Below are 12,877 nucleotides of genomic sequence, written 5' to 3'. Positions count from 1 at the left end.
CCTGCACGTCTGGAGTGTAGGAGGAAACCGAAGATCTCGGAGAAAACCCACAGGGAGAAGGTACAAACACTGTACAGGCAGCACCCATGGTCAGGATGGAACCCGGGTCTCTGGCGCTGTGAGGCAGCAGCTCTACCCGCTGTCAAGCATTGTAGAGATGGCCCTGTCTGTGACCAGGTCTGCAGTGTGAGCTGGCTTTTCACCTGGAGTGTGGGGGAGGTGAGTTCCTACCTGCTACAACACTCATACAAGGTGGGGGTCTGTGCTGACCCTGAGAGGATCCTGGCAGTGTTACCACCCCTAACACCTTGCAATAGGAACCTGAGTGATAACCTTTTCACATTGGGCGGTGGGTGCATGGAACGAGCTGATGGAGGAGGTAGTTGAGGCTGGGACTATCCCAACATTTAAGAAACAGTTCGACTGACACATGGATAGGACAGGTTTAGATGGATATGCACCGCCATCCTTGTTAAATATTTTCTGCACTCTCTCATTAGGTCGTAAGTGATAATAGTAGAATTAGGCCATTTGGTCCATCAAGTCTACTCCGCCATTCAATCACGACCGATCTATCTCTCGCTCCAAACCCCATTCTGCCCTCAGACACCCGTTCTAATCAAGAATCTATCTCTACCTTAAAAATATCCACTGACTTGGCCTCCACAGCCGTCTGTGGCAAACAATTCCACAGATTCACCACCCTCCGACAAAATAAATTCCTCCTCATCTCCTTCCTAAAAGAATGCCCTTTCATTCTGAGACTGTGCCCTCTGGTCCTAGACTCTCCCACTAGTGGAAACATCCTCTCCACATCCACTCTATCCAAGGCCTTTCACTATTCTGTATGTTTCAATGAGGTCCCCCCATCATTCTTCTAACTCCAGCGAGTACAGGCCCAGTGCCGACAAACGCTCATCGTACGTTAACCCACTCATTCCTGGGATGGTTCTTGTAAACCTCCTCTGGACCCTCTCCAGAGCCGGCACATCCTTCCTCAGATACGGGGCTCAAGATTGCTCACAATATTCCAAATGCCCAAGTCCCTTTGCACCTCTGATTTCTGGATTCTCTCCCCATTTTGAAAATAGTCTGCCTACTTCCAAAATGCATGACATGTACACTATATTCCATCTGCCACTTCCCTCCCTACTCTCCCAACCTGTCCAAGTCATTCTGCAGAGTCCCTGCTTTCTCTACACTACCTGCCCGTCCACCTATTTTTGTATAATCCGCAAACTTGGCCATAAAGCCTTCAATTCCCTTGTCCAAATCACGATAAAATAGGCTGAAGTCAGCATGGCTTTGTTGAAGGTGAGGTCTTGTTGGACACATTTGCTGGAATTCTTTGAAGAAGCAGGCGGCATGGTGTCGCAGCGGTAGAGTTGTTGCCTTACAGTGAATGCAGGGGATGGGAGATTGCAACCTTCACGTGGTCCGCCCTGTTTCGACGAATTTAATCAACCCGGCGTGCACAATCAAATCAAATAGAACACGTTGTCGTACAACTTTAGGCTGTGCACGCCATACGCAAGAAGAAGAAGAAGTGAATGCAGCACCAGAGACCCTGGCTACAATCCTGACTACGGGTGCTGTCTGTACGGAGTTTGTACGTTCTCCCCGAGATCTTTGCTTTTCTCCCACACCCCAATGACGTACAGGTATGTAGGCTAAGTGAGTTGGTAAGTGTAAAAATTGTCCTTAGTGTGTGCAGGTTAGCGTTAGTGTGCGGGGATCTCTGGTCGGTGCAGACTCGGTGGGCCGAAGGGCCTGTTTCCGCGTTGCATCAATAAACTGAACTAAGTAAATAGCAGGACCGGAGAGTCAGTAGATGATTTGGACGAGAGGATTGAAGGCTTTGTGGCCAAGTTTGCGGATGATACGAAAATAGGTGGAAGGGCAGTTAGTGTCGAGAAAACTGGTGCATCTTTTGGAGATGATTAAATATGAACGGAATGGTCCCAACTAAATGGTGGCCGACTAGGAAAAGGGGAGATGCAGCGAGACCTGGGTGTCATGGTACACCAGTCATTGAAAGTGAGCATGCAGGTGCAGCAGGCAGTGAAGAAAGCGAATGGTATGTTAGCTTTCATAGCAAACGGATTTGAGTATAGGAGCAGGGAGGTTCTACTGCAGTTGTACAGGGTCTTGGTGAGACCACACCTGGAGTATTGCGTACAGTTTTGGTCTCCAAATCTGAGGAAGGACATTATTGCCATAGAGGGAGTGCAGAGAAGGTTCACCAGACTGATTCCTGGGATGTCAGGACTGTCTTATGAAGAAAGACTGGATAGACTTGGTTTATACTCTCTAGAATTTAGGAGATTGAGAGGGGATCTTATAGAAACTTACAAAATTCTTAAGGGGTTGGACAGGCTAGATGCAGGAAGATTGCTCCCGATGTTGGGGAAGTCCAGGACAAGGGGTCACAGCTTAAGGATAAGGGGGAAATCCTTTAAAACCGAGATGAGAAGAACTTTTTTCACACAGAGAGTGGTGAATCTCTGGAACTCTCTGCCACAGAGGGTAGTCGAGGCCAGTTCATTGGCTATATTTAAGAGGGAGCTAGATGTGGCCCTTGTGGGTAAGGGGATCAGAGGGTATGGAGAGAAGGCAGGTACAGGATACTGAGTTGGATGATCAGCCATGATCATATTGAATGGCGGTGCAGGCTCGAAGGGCCGAATGGCCTACTCCTGCACCTAATTTCTATGTTTCTAACTACTGCCTTGCCAATGTCGTGTGCAACTGTGACATTACGTCCCACCCTCTATACTTCTATAATTCACTTGAGCAGCGTACACTCCAGCAGTATGAACATTGGCTTCTCCAACCATGTAACCCTTGCTTTCCCTCTCTCTCTCTCCATCCCTCCCGCTTCCCAGTTCTCCCACCAGTCTGACCTTATTTACATTTTTTAAGTAGACAAAAAATGCTGGAGTAACTCAGCGGGTGAGGCAGCATCTATGGAACGAAGGAATATGTGCCATTTTGGGTCGATACCCTTCTTCAGACTGATGTGGGGGTGGGAAGAAGAAAGGAAGAGGCGGAGACAGTGGGCTGTGGGAGAGCTGGGGAGGGAGAAAGCAAGGACTACCTGAAATTGGAGAAGTCAATGTTCATACCGCTGGGGTGTAAACTACCCAAGCGAAATATGAGGTGCTGCTCCTCCAATTTGCACTGGGCCTCACTCTGACAGTGTAGGAGGCCCAGGACAGAAAGGTCAGTGTGTGATTGAGGCAGTGCAGCGTAGGTTCGTGGGATTGATCCCTGGGATGGCGGGACTGTCATATGAGGAAAGATTGAAAAGACTAGGCTTGTATTCACTGGAGTTTAGAAGGATGAGGGGGTTCTTATAGAAACATAAAATTATAAAAGGACTGGACAAGCTAGATGCAGGAAAAATGTTCCCAATGTTGGGCGAGTCCAGAACCAGGGTCCACAGTCTTAGAATAAAGGGGAGGCCATTTAAGACAGGTGAGGAAAAACTTTTTCACCCAGAGTTGTGAATTTATGGAATTCCCTGCCACAGAGGGCAGTGGAGGCCAAGTCACTGGATGGATTTAAGAGAGAGTTAGATAGAGCTCTAGGGGCTAATGGGATCAATGGATATGGGGAGAAGGCAGGCACGGGTTATTGATTGGGGACGATCAGCCATGATCACAATGAATGGTGGTGCTGGCTCGAATGGCCTCCTCCTGCACCTATTTTCTATGTTTCTATGGAATGAGAGGTGGAGTTGAAGTGCTGAGCCACCGGGAGATCAGGTTGGTTAAGCGGACTGAGCGGAGGTGTTGGAGGTAGTGATCGCCAAGCCTATGTTTGGTCTCACCGATGTAGAGCAGGTGACATCTAGAGCAGCGGATGCAATAGATGGGGTTAGGTTAGGTAAGGGGGAGGTACAGCGAGACCTGGGTGTCCTTGTACACCGGTCACTGAAAGTTGGCGTGCAGGTACAGCAGGCATTGAAGAAAGCTAATGGAATGTTGGCCTTCATAACAAGAGGATTTCAGTATAGGAATAAAGAGGTTCTTCTGCAGTTGTATAGGGCTCTGGTGAGACCACATCTGGAGTATTGTGTACAGTTTTGGTCTCCTAATTTGTGGAAGGACATCCTTGTGATTGAGGTAGTGCAGCGTAGGTTCACGAGATTGATCCCTGGGATGGCGGGACTCTCATATGAGGAAAGATTGAAAAGACTAGTCTTGTATTCACTGGAGTTTAGAAGGATGAGGTTGAATTCTTATAGAAACATATTAAATTATAGGACTGGACAAGCTAGATGCAGGAAAAATGTTCCCAATGTTGGGCGAGTCCAGAACCAGGGGCTACAGTCTTAGAATAAAGGGGAGGTCATTTAAAACTGAGGTGAGAAAAAACTTTTTCACCCAGAGAGTTGTGAATTGTGGAGGCCAAGTCACTGGATGGATTTAAGAGAAAGTTAGATAGAGCTCTAGGGGCTAGTGGAGTCAAGGGATATGGGGGGAAGGCAGGCACGGGTTATTGATAGGGGACGATCAACCATGATCACAATAAATGGCGGTGCTGGCTCGAAGGGCCGAATGGCCTCCTGCAACTATTTTCTATGTAGGTTGGAGGAGGTGCAGGTGAACCTCTGCCACGCCTGGAATGACTGCTTGGGTCCTTGGATGGAGTCGAGGGGGAGGCATTTCCTGCGGTTGCAAGGGAAAGTGCCAGGGGAGGAGGGGGTTTGGGTGGGATGGGAAGGGAAGAATTGACCAGGGAGTTACGGAGGAAGTAGTCTGCAGAAAGCAGACGGGAGGAGAAGGGAACATGTGGCTAGTGGAAGGCAGAGTCCCCCTTGTCCTCACCTTCTACCCCATCACCACTCTCGTTTACATTTTATCTCTGCTTTGATGTTACCTTCCCGCTAACAATGATATATTCGGGGTTTCCCCTCCCCTACTATAGATGAGGCTCTCACCAGGGTCTCTTCCATACCCCGTAACTCTGCTCTCTATCCCCATCCCCCACTCGTAACAAGGGCAGAGTCCCCCTAGTCCTCACCTTTCACTGCACTAACCGTCACATACAACAAATAGTCCTTCGACATTTTCGCCACCTCCAACGTGACCCCACCACTTATAATAATAATAATAAATTTTATATTTAATGGGCGCCTTTCATACAAAATCTCAAGGACACCTTACACCTTACACTTGCCACATCCTCCCATCTACCCCCGTCAGCTTTCTGCAGAGACCGTTCCCTCCGCAACTCCCTTGTCAATTCTTCCCTCCCGCACCACCCCCTTCCCGCGCACTTTCCCTTGCAACCGCAAGAGATGCTACACTTGTCTCTTTACCCCCACCATTCAAGGACCCAAGCAGTCGTTCCAGGTGCGACAGAGGTTCACCTGCATCTCCTCCAACCTCATCTATTGCATCTGCTGCTCTAGATGTCAGCTGATCTACATCGGTGAGACCAAGTGTAGGCTTGGCGATCGCTTCCCCCAACACCTCCGATCGGCCCGCATTAAGCAACCTGATCTGGTGGCTCAGCACTACAACTCCCCCTCCCATTCCGAATCCGACCTTTCTGTCCAGGGCCTCATCCATGGCCAGAGTGAGCACCACCGGAAATTGGAGGAGCAGCACCTCGTATTCCACTTGGGCAGTCTGCACCCTAGTGGCATAAACATTGAATTCTCCAATTTCCAGTAGCCCTTGCTGTCTCCTCCCCTTCTCAGCTCTCCCTCAACCCTCTGGCTCCTCCTCTTCCTTTCTCCTTTCTTCTCCCCCCCCCCCCCACCCCTACATCAGTCTGTAGAAGGGTTTCGGCCCGAACCGTCACCTATTCCTTCGCTTCATAGATGCTGCCTCACCCGCTGAGTTTCTCCAGCATTTTTGTCAACCAATGATCTATTCTACATTTTCCTTGATCTTCATTACCCTTGTCTGGTTTTCACACCTTTGTGCTAGGCCTCACTCTGTCAGTGGAGGAGGCCCAGGACAGAAAGGTCAGTGTGGGAATGGGAGCGGGAGTTAAAGTTAAACCATTTGATAAGGTCCCACATAGGAGATTAGTGGGCAAAATTAGGGCACATGGTATTGGGGGTAGAGTGCTGACATGGATAGAGAAGTGGTTGGCAGACGGGAAACAAAGAGTAGGGATTAACGGGTCCCTTTCAGAATGGCAGGCAGTGACTAGTGGGGTACCGCAAGGCCCGGTGCTGGGACCGCAGCTATTTACAATATACATCAATGATTTGGATGAAGGGATTCAAAGTAACATTAGCAAATTTGCAGATAACACAAAGCTGGGTGGCAGTGTGAACTGTGAGGATGCTATGAGAATGCAGGGTGACTTGGACAAATTGGGTGAGTGGGCAGATGCATGGCAGATGCAGTTTAAGGCGGTTAAATGTAAGGTTATCCACTTTGGTGGAAAAAACAGGAAAGCAGATTACTATCTAAATGGCGTCAAGTTGGGAAAAGGGGAAGCACAACGGGATCTGGGGGTCCTTGTTCATCAGTCTATGAAAGTAAGCATGCAGGTACAGCAGGCAGTGAGGAAAGTGAATGGCATGTTAGCCTTTATAACAAGAGGAGTTGAGTATAGGAGCAAAGAGGTCCTGCTGCAGTTGTACAGAGCCCTAATGAGACCACTCCTGGAGTATTGTGTGCAGTTTTGGTCCCCTAACTTGAGGAAAGACATTCTTGCTATTGAGGGAGTGCAGCGTAGGTTTACAAGGTTAATACCCGGGATGGCGGGACTGTCATATGCTGAGAGAATGGAGCAGCTGGGCTTGTACACTCTGGAGTTTAGAAGGTTGAGAGGGGATCTCATTGAAACATATAAGATTGTTAAGGGTTCGGACACGCTAGAGGCAGGAAACATGTTCCCAATGTTGGGGGAGTCCAGAACCAGGGGCCACAGTTTAAGAATAAGGAGTAAGCCATTGAGAACGGAGACGAGGAAACACTTTTTCTCACTGAGAGTGGTGAGTCTGTGGAATTCTCTGCCTCAGAAGGCGGTGGAGGACGGTTCTCTAGATGCTTGCAAGAGAGAGCTAGATAGGGCTCTTATAGATAGCGGAGTCAGGAGATATGGGGAGAAGGCAGGAACGGGGTAGTGATTGTGGATGATCAGCCATGATCACATTGAATGGCGGTGCTGGCTCGAAGGGCCGAATGGCCTACTCCTTTACCTGTTGTCTATTGTTTGGCAACCGGGAGATCAGGTCGATCCTGGCGGGCTGAGTGGAGGTGTTTAGTGAAACGATCGTCCAGTCTACGTTTGGTCTCACCGATGTATAAGAGTCTACACCTGGAACAGCGGATACAGTAGATGAGGTTGGAGGAGGTGCAAGTGAACCTCTGCCTCACCTGAAAGGACTGTCGGAGTCCCTGGACAGAGTCGAGGGAGGAGGTGTAGGGACAGGTGTTGCATCTCCTGCGGTTGCTGGGGAGGGTCAACGCTGGGTCCACCTTCGTTGTCAGTGGTCGCGTCCATCCCCTCTGGCACCCACGTGGCCCATCCTTGACCACTGACCTCTTACTGGACCTCCTCTCCGGCCCGGCCCAGAGTCCAGCCGCAGGGACTGATCCCGAGTGACTTCAGTCGCGTCTAACCATGGTTCACATATCTCAGCCCTTGTGATCTCTAGATATTGGCTTCTATGTTCCATTCCCTGTCTGATAGAGGCCAGTGTGCCAACTCACCACCTTGCTGCTGCTCTGATGCAACGATGCACTGGTCCTCTGCTCCACATGCCCGGATCTACACCGTGCACTGAATGCTGTCCCCTGCTTTGACTTCCCCAAATGCAACATCAAGTTTAGTCAAGTATCCATTATTAACATTCCGACTTTTCAGTCTGAACGAAATGTCGTGCCTTGCAGTTATAACATAGAATAAAATAACACACACAATAAACACAGATTTAACATCCACCACAGTGAGTCTACTGGGCACCTCCTCACTGTGATGGAAGGCAAAAGTCTTAAATCCTTGTCTCTTCTCTCCTTGTTCTCCCTCTGCGTTGAGGCGATCCAGGCTTCCGATGTTGTGCCCCCACCCGGTGATGGTAAGTCCCACGGCCGAATCCGAACTCCGCAAACGGGCCGGTTCAAACTCCGCGGCCCGGGGCGGTCGAAGCTGCCGCCCTCCACTCCAGCAGACACAGTTGTGGGAGCTCCGGAGAACAGGTCACCAACCTGTGATCGGTGAGCACCCGACATTGTCGTCCACTGGCCCGCAGCCGAGGCCCCGAAGTCGGGTCACCGCCGCCACAGCTGATCTATACCACTATCGTTTATTGTCCCGTGTACCGAGGTACAGTGAAAAGCTTTTGTTGTGTGCTAACCAGTCAGCGGGAAGACAACACATGATTACAATTGGGCCATTTACAGTGTACAGTGTACAGATACATGATAAGGGAATAACGTTTAGTGCAAGGTAAATCCAGCAAAGTCTGATCAAGGATAGTCCGAGGTTCACCAATGAGGTAGATAGTAGTTCAGCTCTGGTTGTGGTAGGATGATTCAGTTGCCTGATAACTGCTGGGAAGAAACTGTCCCTGAATCTGATATTGCCTTTTGAAACATTCGTGAGCGTATTCTAGAGATACAGCGCGGAAACAGGCCATTCGGCCCACCGGGTCTGCACCAACCAGCGATCCCCGCACACTGACACCATCCTACACACACTGGGGGCAATTTACAATTTGCACTGAAGCCAATTCATCTACACACCCTGCACGTCTTTGGAGTGTTGGAGGAAACCAAAGATCTTGGAGGAAACCCACAGGGAGAGCGTGTTAACTCCGGACAGACAGCGCCCAGAGTCAGGACCGAACTCTGGTCTCTGGAGCTGTGAGGCAGCAGCTCTACCCGCTGTGCGACTGTGTCAGTGGACAGAGTATGCAAAGCGACAAGGTCCCAGTCACACGGACCTATCCACACCGTCAGGTCTCCCCTATGGAAAGAAATGCAATTTCCTCGTTCCCCGCTGTGTTCCTGCCTATCGACTGTCATTTATCATTCATAGAAACATAGAAAATAGGTGCAGGAGTAGGCCATTCGGCCCTTTGAGCCTGCACCGCCATTCAATATGATCATGGCTGATCATCCAACTCAGTATCCTGTACCTGCCTTCTCTCCATACCCCCTGATCCCTTTAGCCACAAGGGCCACATCCAACTCCCTCTTAAATATAGCCAATGAACTGGCCTCAACTACATTCTGTGGCAGAGAATTCCAGAGATTCACCACTCTCTGTGTGTGAAAAATGTTTTTCTCATCTCAGTCCTAAAAGATTTCCCCTTTACCCTTAAACTGTGACCCCTTGTCCTGGACTTCCCCAACATCGGGAACAATCTTCCTGCATCTAGCCTGTCCAACCCCTTAAGAATTTTGTAAGTTTCTATAAGATCCCCCCTCACTCTTCTAAATTCTAGCGAGTACAAGCCGAGTCAGTGGTAGACAAAAGTGCTGGAGAAACTGAGGAGGTGCAGCAGCTTCAATGGAGCAAAGGAAATATGCAACGTTTCGGGCCGAAACCCTTCTTAAGACCGATAGGTGGTGGCGGGGAGAAGGAAGGAAAAAGGAGTCTATCCAGTCACCTGCGTTGAATTCCACTTCATACCTGTCTTGGATCCTGTCCCCCCCACCACCACCAAACTCTCTCTAATAGCTCCTGTACACCGGTTAGCATCGGCAGAGTTGCTGCTTTACAGCGCCGGAGAGCCGGTTTCCATCCTGGACACGGGCGCTGTCTCTATGGAGTTTGCAACTTCTCCGGGGTCACAAGGTCATAAGTGATAGGAGCAGAATTAGGCCATTCGGCCCATCATGTTTTCTCCGCCATTCAATCATGGCTGATCTATCTCTCTCTCCTAACCCCATTCTCCTGCTTTCTCCCCATAAGCCATGACACCCGCACTAATCAACTATCTATCTATCTCTGCCTTAAATCTTCTGTTCCCTCCCACAGGTTAATTAGCTCAGCTTGGAAGCTGCATACCCAAATCTCGTTGCACTTATGTGCAATGACAATAAAATATATTATTATTATACGAGGGTAAACATCGAAACATAGACAATAGGTGCAGGAGGAGACCATTCGGCCCTTCGAGCCAGCGCCGCCATTCATTGTGATCATGGCTGATCATCCCCTATCAATAACCCGTGCCTGCCTTCTCCCCATATCCCTTGACTCCACTAGCCCCTAGAGCTCTATCTAACTCTCTCTTAAATCCATCCAGTGATTTCCCAAACTTGTCCCTAGTGTGCGTACGGTAGCAATTTACCACACCATCATCCAGATCATTGATGTATATGACAAACAACAGTGGACCCAACACAGATCCCTGTGGCACCCCACTAGTCACTGGCCTCCAACCTGACAAACAACCATCCACCATTACTCTCTGGCATCTCCCATTCAGCCACTGTTGAATCCATCTTGCTACTCCACCATTAATACCCAACAATTGAACCTTCTTAACCAACCTTCCGTGAGGAACCTTGTCAAAGGCCTTACTGAAGTCCATATATACAACATCCACATGCTTTACCCTCATCAATTTCCCGATTAACCTCTTCAAAAAATTCAAGAAGATTAGTCAAACATGACCTTCCAGGCACAAATCCATGTTGACTGTTCCTAATCAGACCCTGTTTATCCAGATGCTTATATATATATATTATCTCTAAGTATCTTTTCCATTAATTTGCCCACCACTGACGTCAAACTAACAGGTCTACAATTGCTAGGTTTACTGTTAGACCCCTTTTTAAACAATGGAACAACATACGCAGTACGCCAGTCCTCCGGCACTATTCCCGTTTCTAATGACATTTGAAATATTTCTGTCATAGCCCCTGCTATTTCTACACTAACTTCCCTCAATGTCCTAGGGAATATCCTGTCCGGACCTGGAGACTTATCCACTTTTATATTTCTCAAAAGTGTCAGTACTTCCTCTTCTTTGAATCTCATAGTTTCCATAGCTACTCTACTTGTTTCCCTTACCTCACATAATTCAATATCCTTCTCCTTGGTGAATACCGAAGAAAATAAATTGTTCAATATCTCCCCCATCTCTTTTGGCTCTGCAGATAGCTGTCCACTTTGACTCTCTAATGGACCAATTTTATCCCTCGTTATCCTTTTGCTATTAATATAGCTGTAGAAACCCTTTGGATTTACTTTCACCTTACTTGCCAAAGCAACCTCATATCTTCTTTTAGCTTTTCTAATTTCTTTCTTAAGATTCTTTTTACATTCTTTATACTCCTCAAGCACCTCATTTACTCCATGCTGCCTATAATTATTGTAGATCTCTCTCTTTTTCCGAACCGTGTCCAATTTCCCTTGAAAACCATGGCTCTTTCCAATTTTTACTATTTCCTTTCAACCGAACAGGGACATAAAGATTCTGTACTCTTAAAATTTCACCTTTAAATGTCCTCCATTTCTCTTCCACATCTTTCCCATAAAACAAAATGTCCCAATTCACTCCCTTTAAATCCTTTCGCATCTCATCAAAGTTAGCCTTTCTCCAATCAAAAATCTCAACCCTAGGTCCAGTTCTGACCCTCTCCATAATTATATTGAAACTAATGGTATTGTGATCACTGGTCCCGAACTGTTCCCCAACGCATACCTCTGCCACCTGACCCGTCTCATTTCCTAACAGGAGGTCCAGCACCGCCCCTTCTCTAGTAGGTATTTCTATGTATTGCTGCAAAAAACTATCCTGCACACATTTTACAAACTCCAACCCATCCAGCCCATTTACAGAATGCGTTTCCCAGTCTATGTGTGGAAAATTGAAATCTCCCACAATCACTACCTTGTGCTTACTACTAATATCTGCAATCTCCTTACATATTTGCTCTTCCAATTCACGCTCCCCATTTGGCAGTCTATAATACACCCCTATAAGTGTTGCTACCCCTTTCCCATTTCCCAGTTCCACCCAAATAGCCTCCCTAGACGAGCCCTCTAATCTATCCTGCCAAAGCACTGCTGTAATATCTTCCCTGATAAGCAATGCAACACCTCCACCTCTTGCCCCTCCAATTCTATCACACCTGAAGCAACGAAATCCTGGAATATTTAGTTTCCAATCACAGCCCTCCTGCAACCATGTTTCACTGATCGCCACAACATCATACTTCCAGGTGTCAATCCAGGCTCTAAGTTCATCCACCTTTCTTACAATGCTCCTAGCATTAAAATATACACATTTAAGAAACCCACCCTCTCTTATTCTCTGTTTATTGTCTTTTTCTTCTCTCTCCCCTACATTTTGGGTCAGAGTGCTACCATTCTCTGCCTCCTGCCTCACACACTGACTGCTAGCTTTCCCAATTTGAGTCCCTCCCCCCAACCATACTAGTTTAAAGTCTCCCCAGTAGCCTTTGCAAATCTCCCCGCCAGGATATTGGTCCCCCTCGAGTTCAAGTGCAACCCGTCCTTTCTGTACAGGTCGCACCTTCCCCAAAAGAGGTCCCAATGATCCAGAAACTTGAATCCATACCCACTGCACCAGTCCCTCATCCACTCATTTATCCTCCACCTCGCTCCATTCCTACTCTCACTGTCGCGTGGCACAGGCAGTAATCCTGAGATTGTTACCTTTCCAGTCCTTCTCCTTAACTCTCTACCTAACTCCCTAAATTCTTCTTTCAGGACCTCTTCTCTTTTTTTACCTATGTCGTTGGTACCTATATGTACCACAACCTCAGGCTCCTCTCCCTACCATTTCAGGAGTTCTTGGACACGTTCAGACACATCCCTGACCCTGGCACCAGGGAGGCAAACTACCATCTGGGTCTCCTGTCTGCGTCCACCGAATCGCCTATCCGACCCCCTGACTATAGAGTCCCCTATTACAATTGCCCTC

This window comes from Amblyraja radiata, unplaced genomic scaffold (assembly GCF_010909765.2).
Source record: "Amblyraja radiata isolate CabotCenter1 unplaced genomic scaffold, sAmbRad1.1.pri scaffold_489_ctg1, whole genome shotgun sequence".
Classification (NCBI taxonomy): domain Eukaryota; kingdom Metazoa; phylum Chordata; class Chondrichthyes; order Rajiformes; family Rajidae; genus Amblyraja; species Amblyraja radiata.
Note: the sequence above shows the minus strand (reverse complement) of the source record.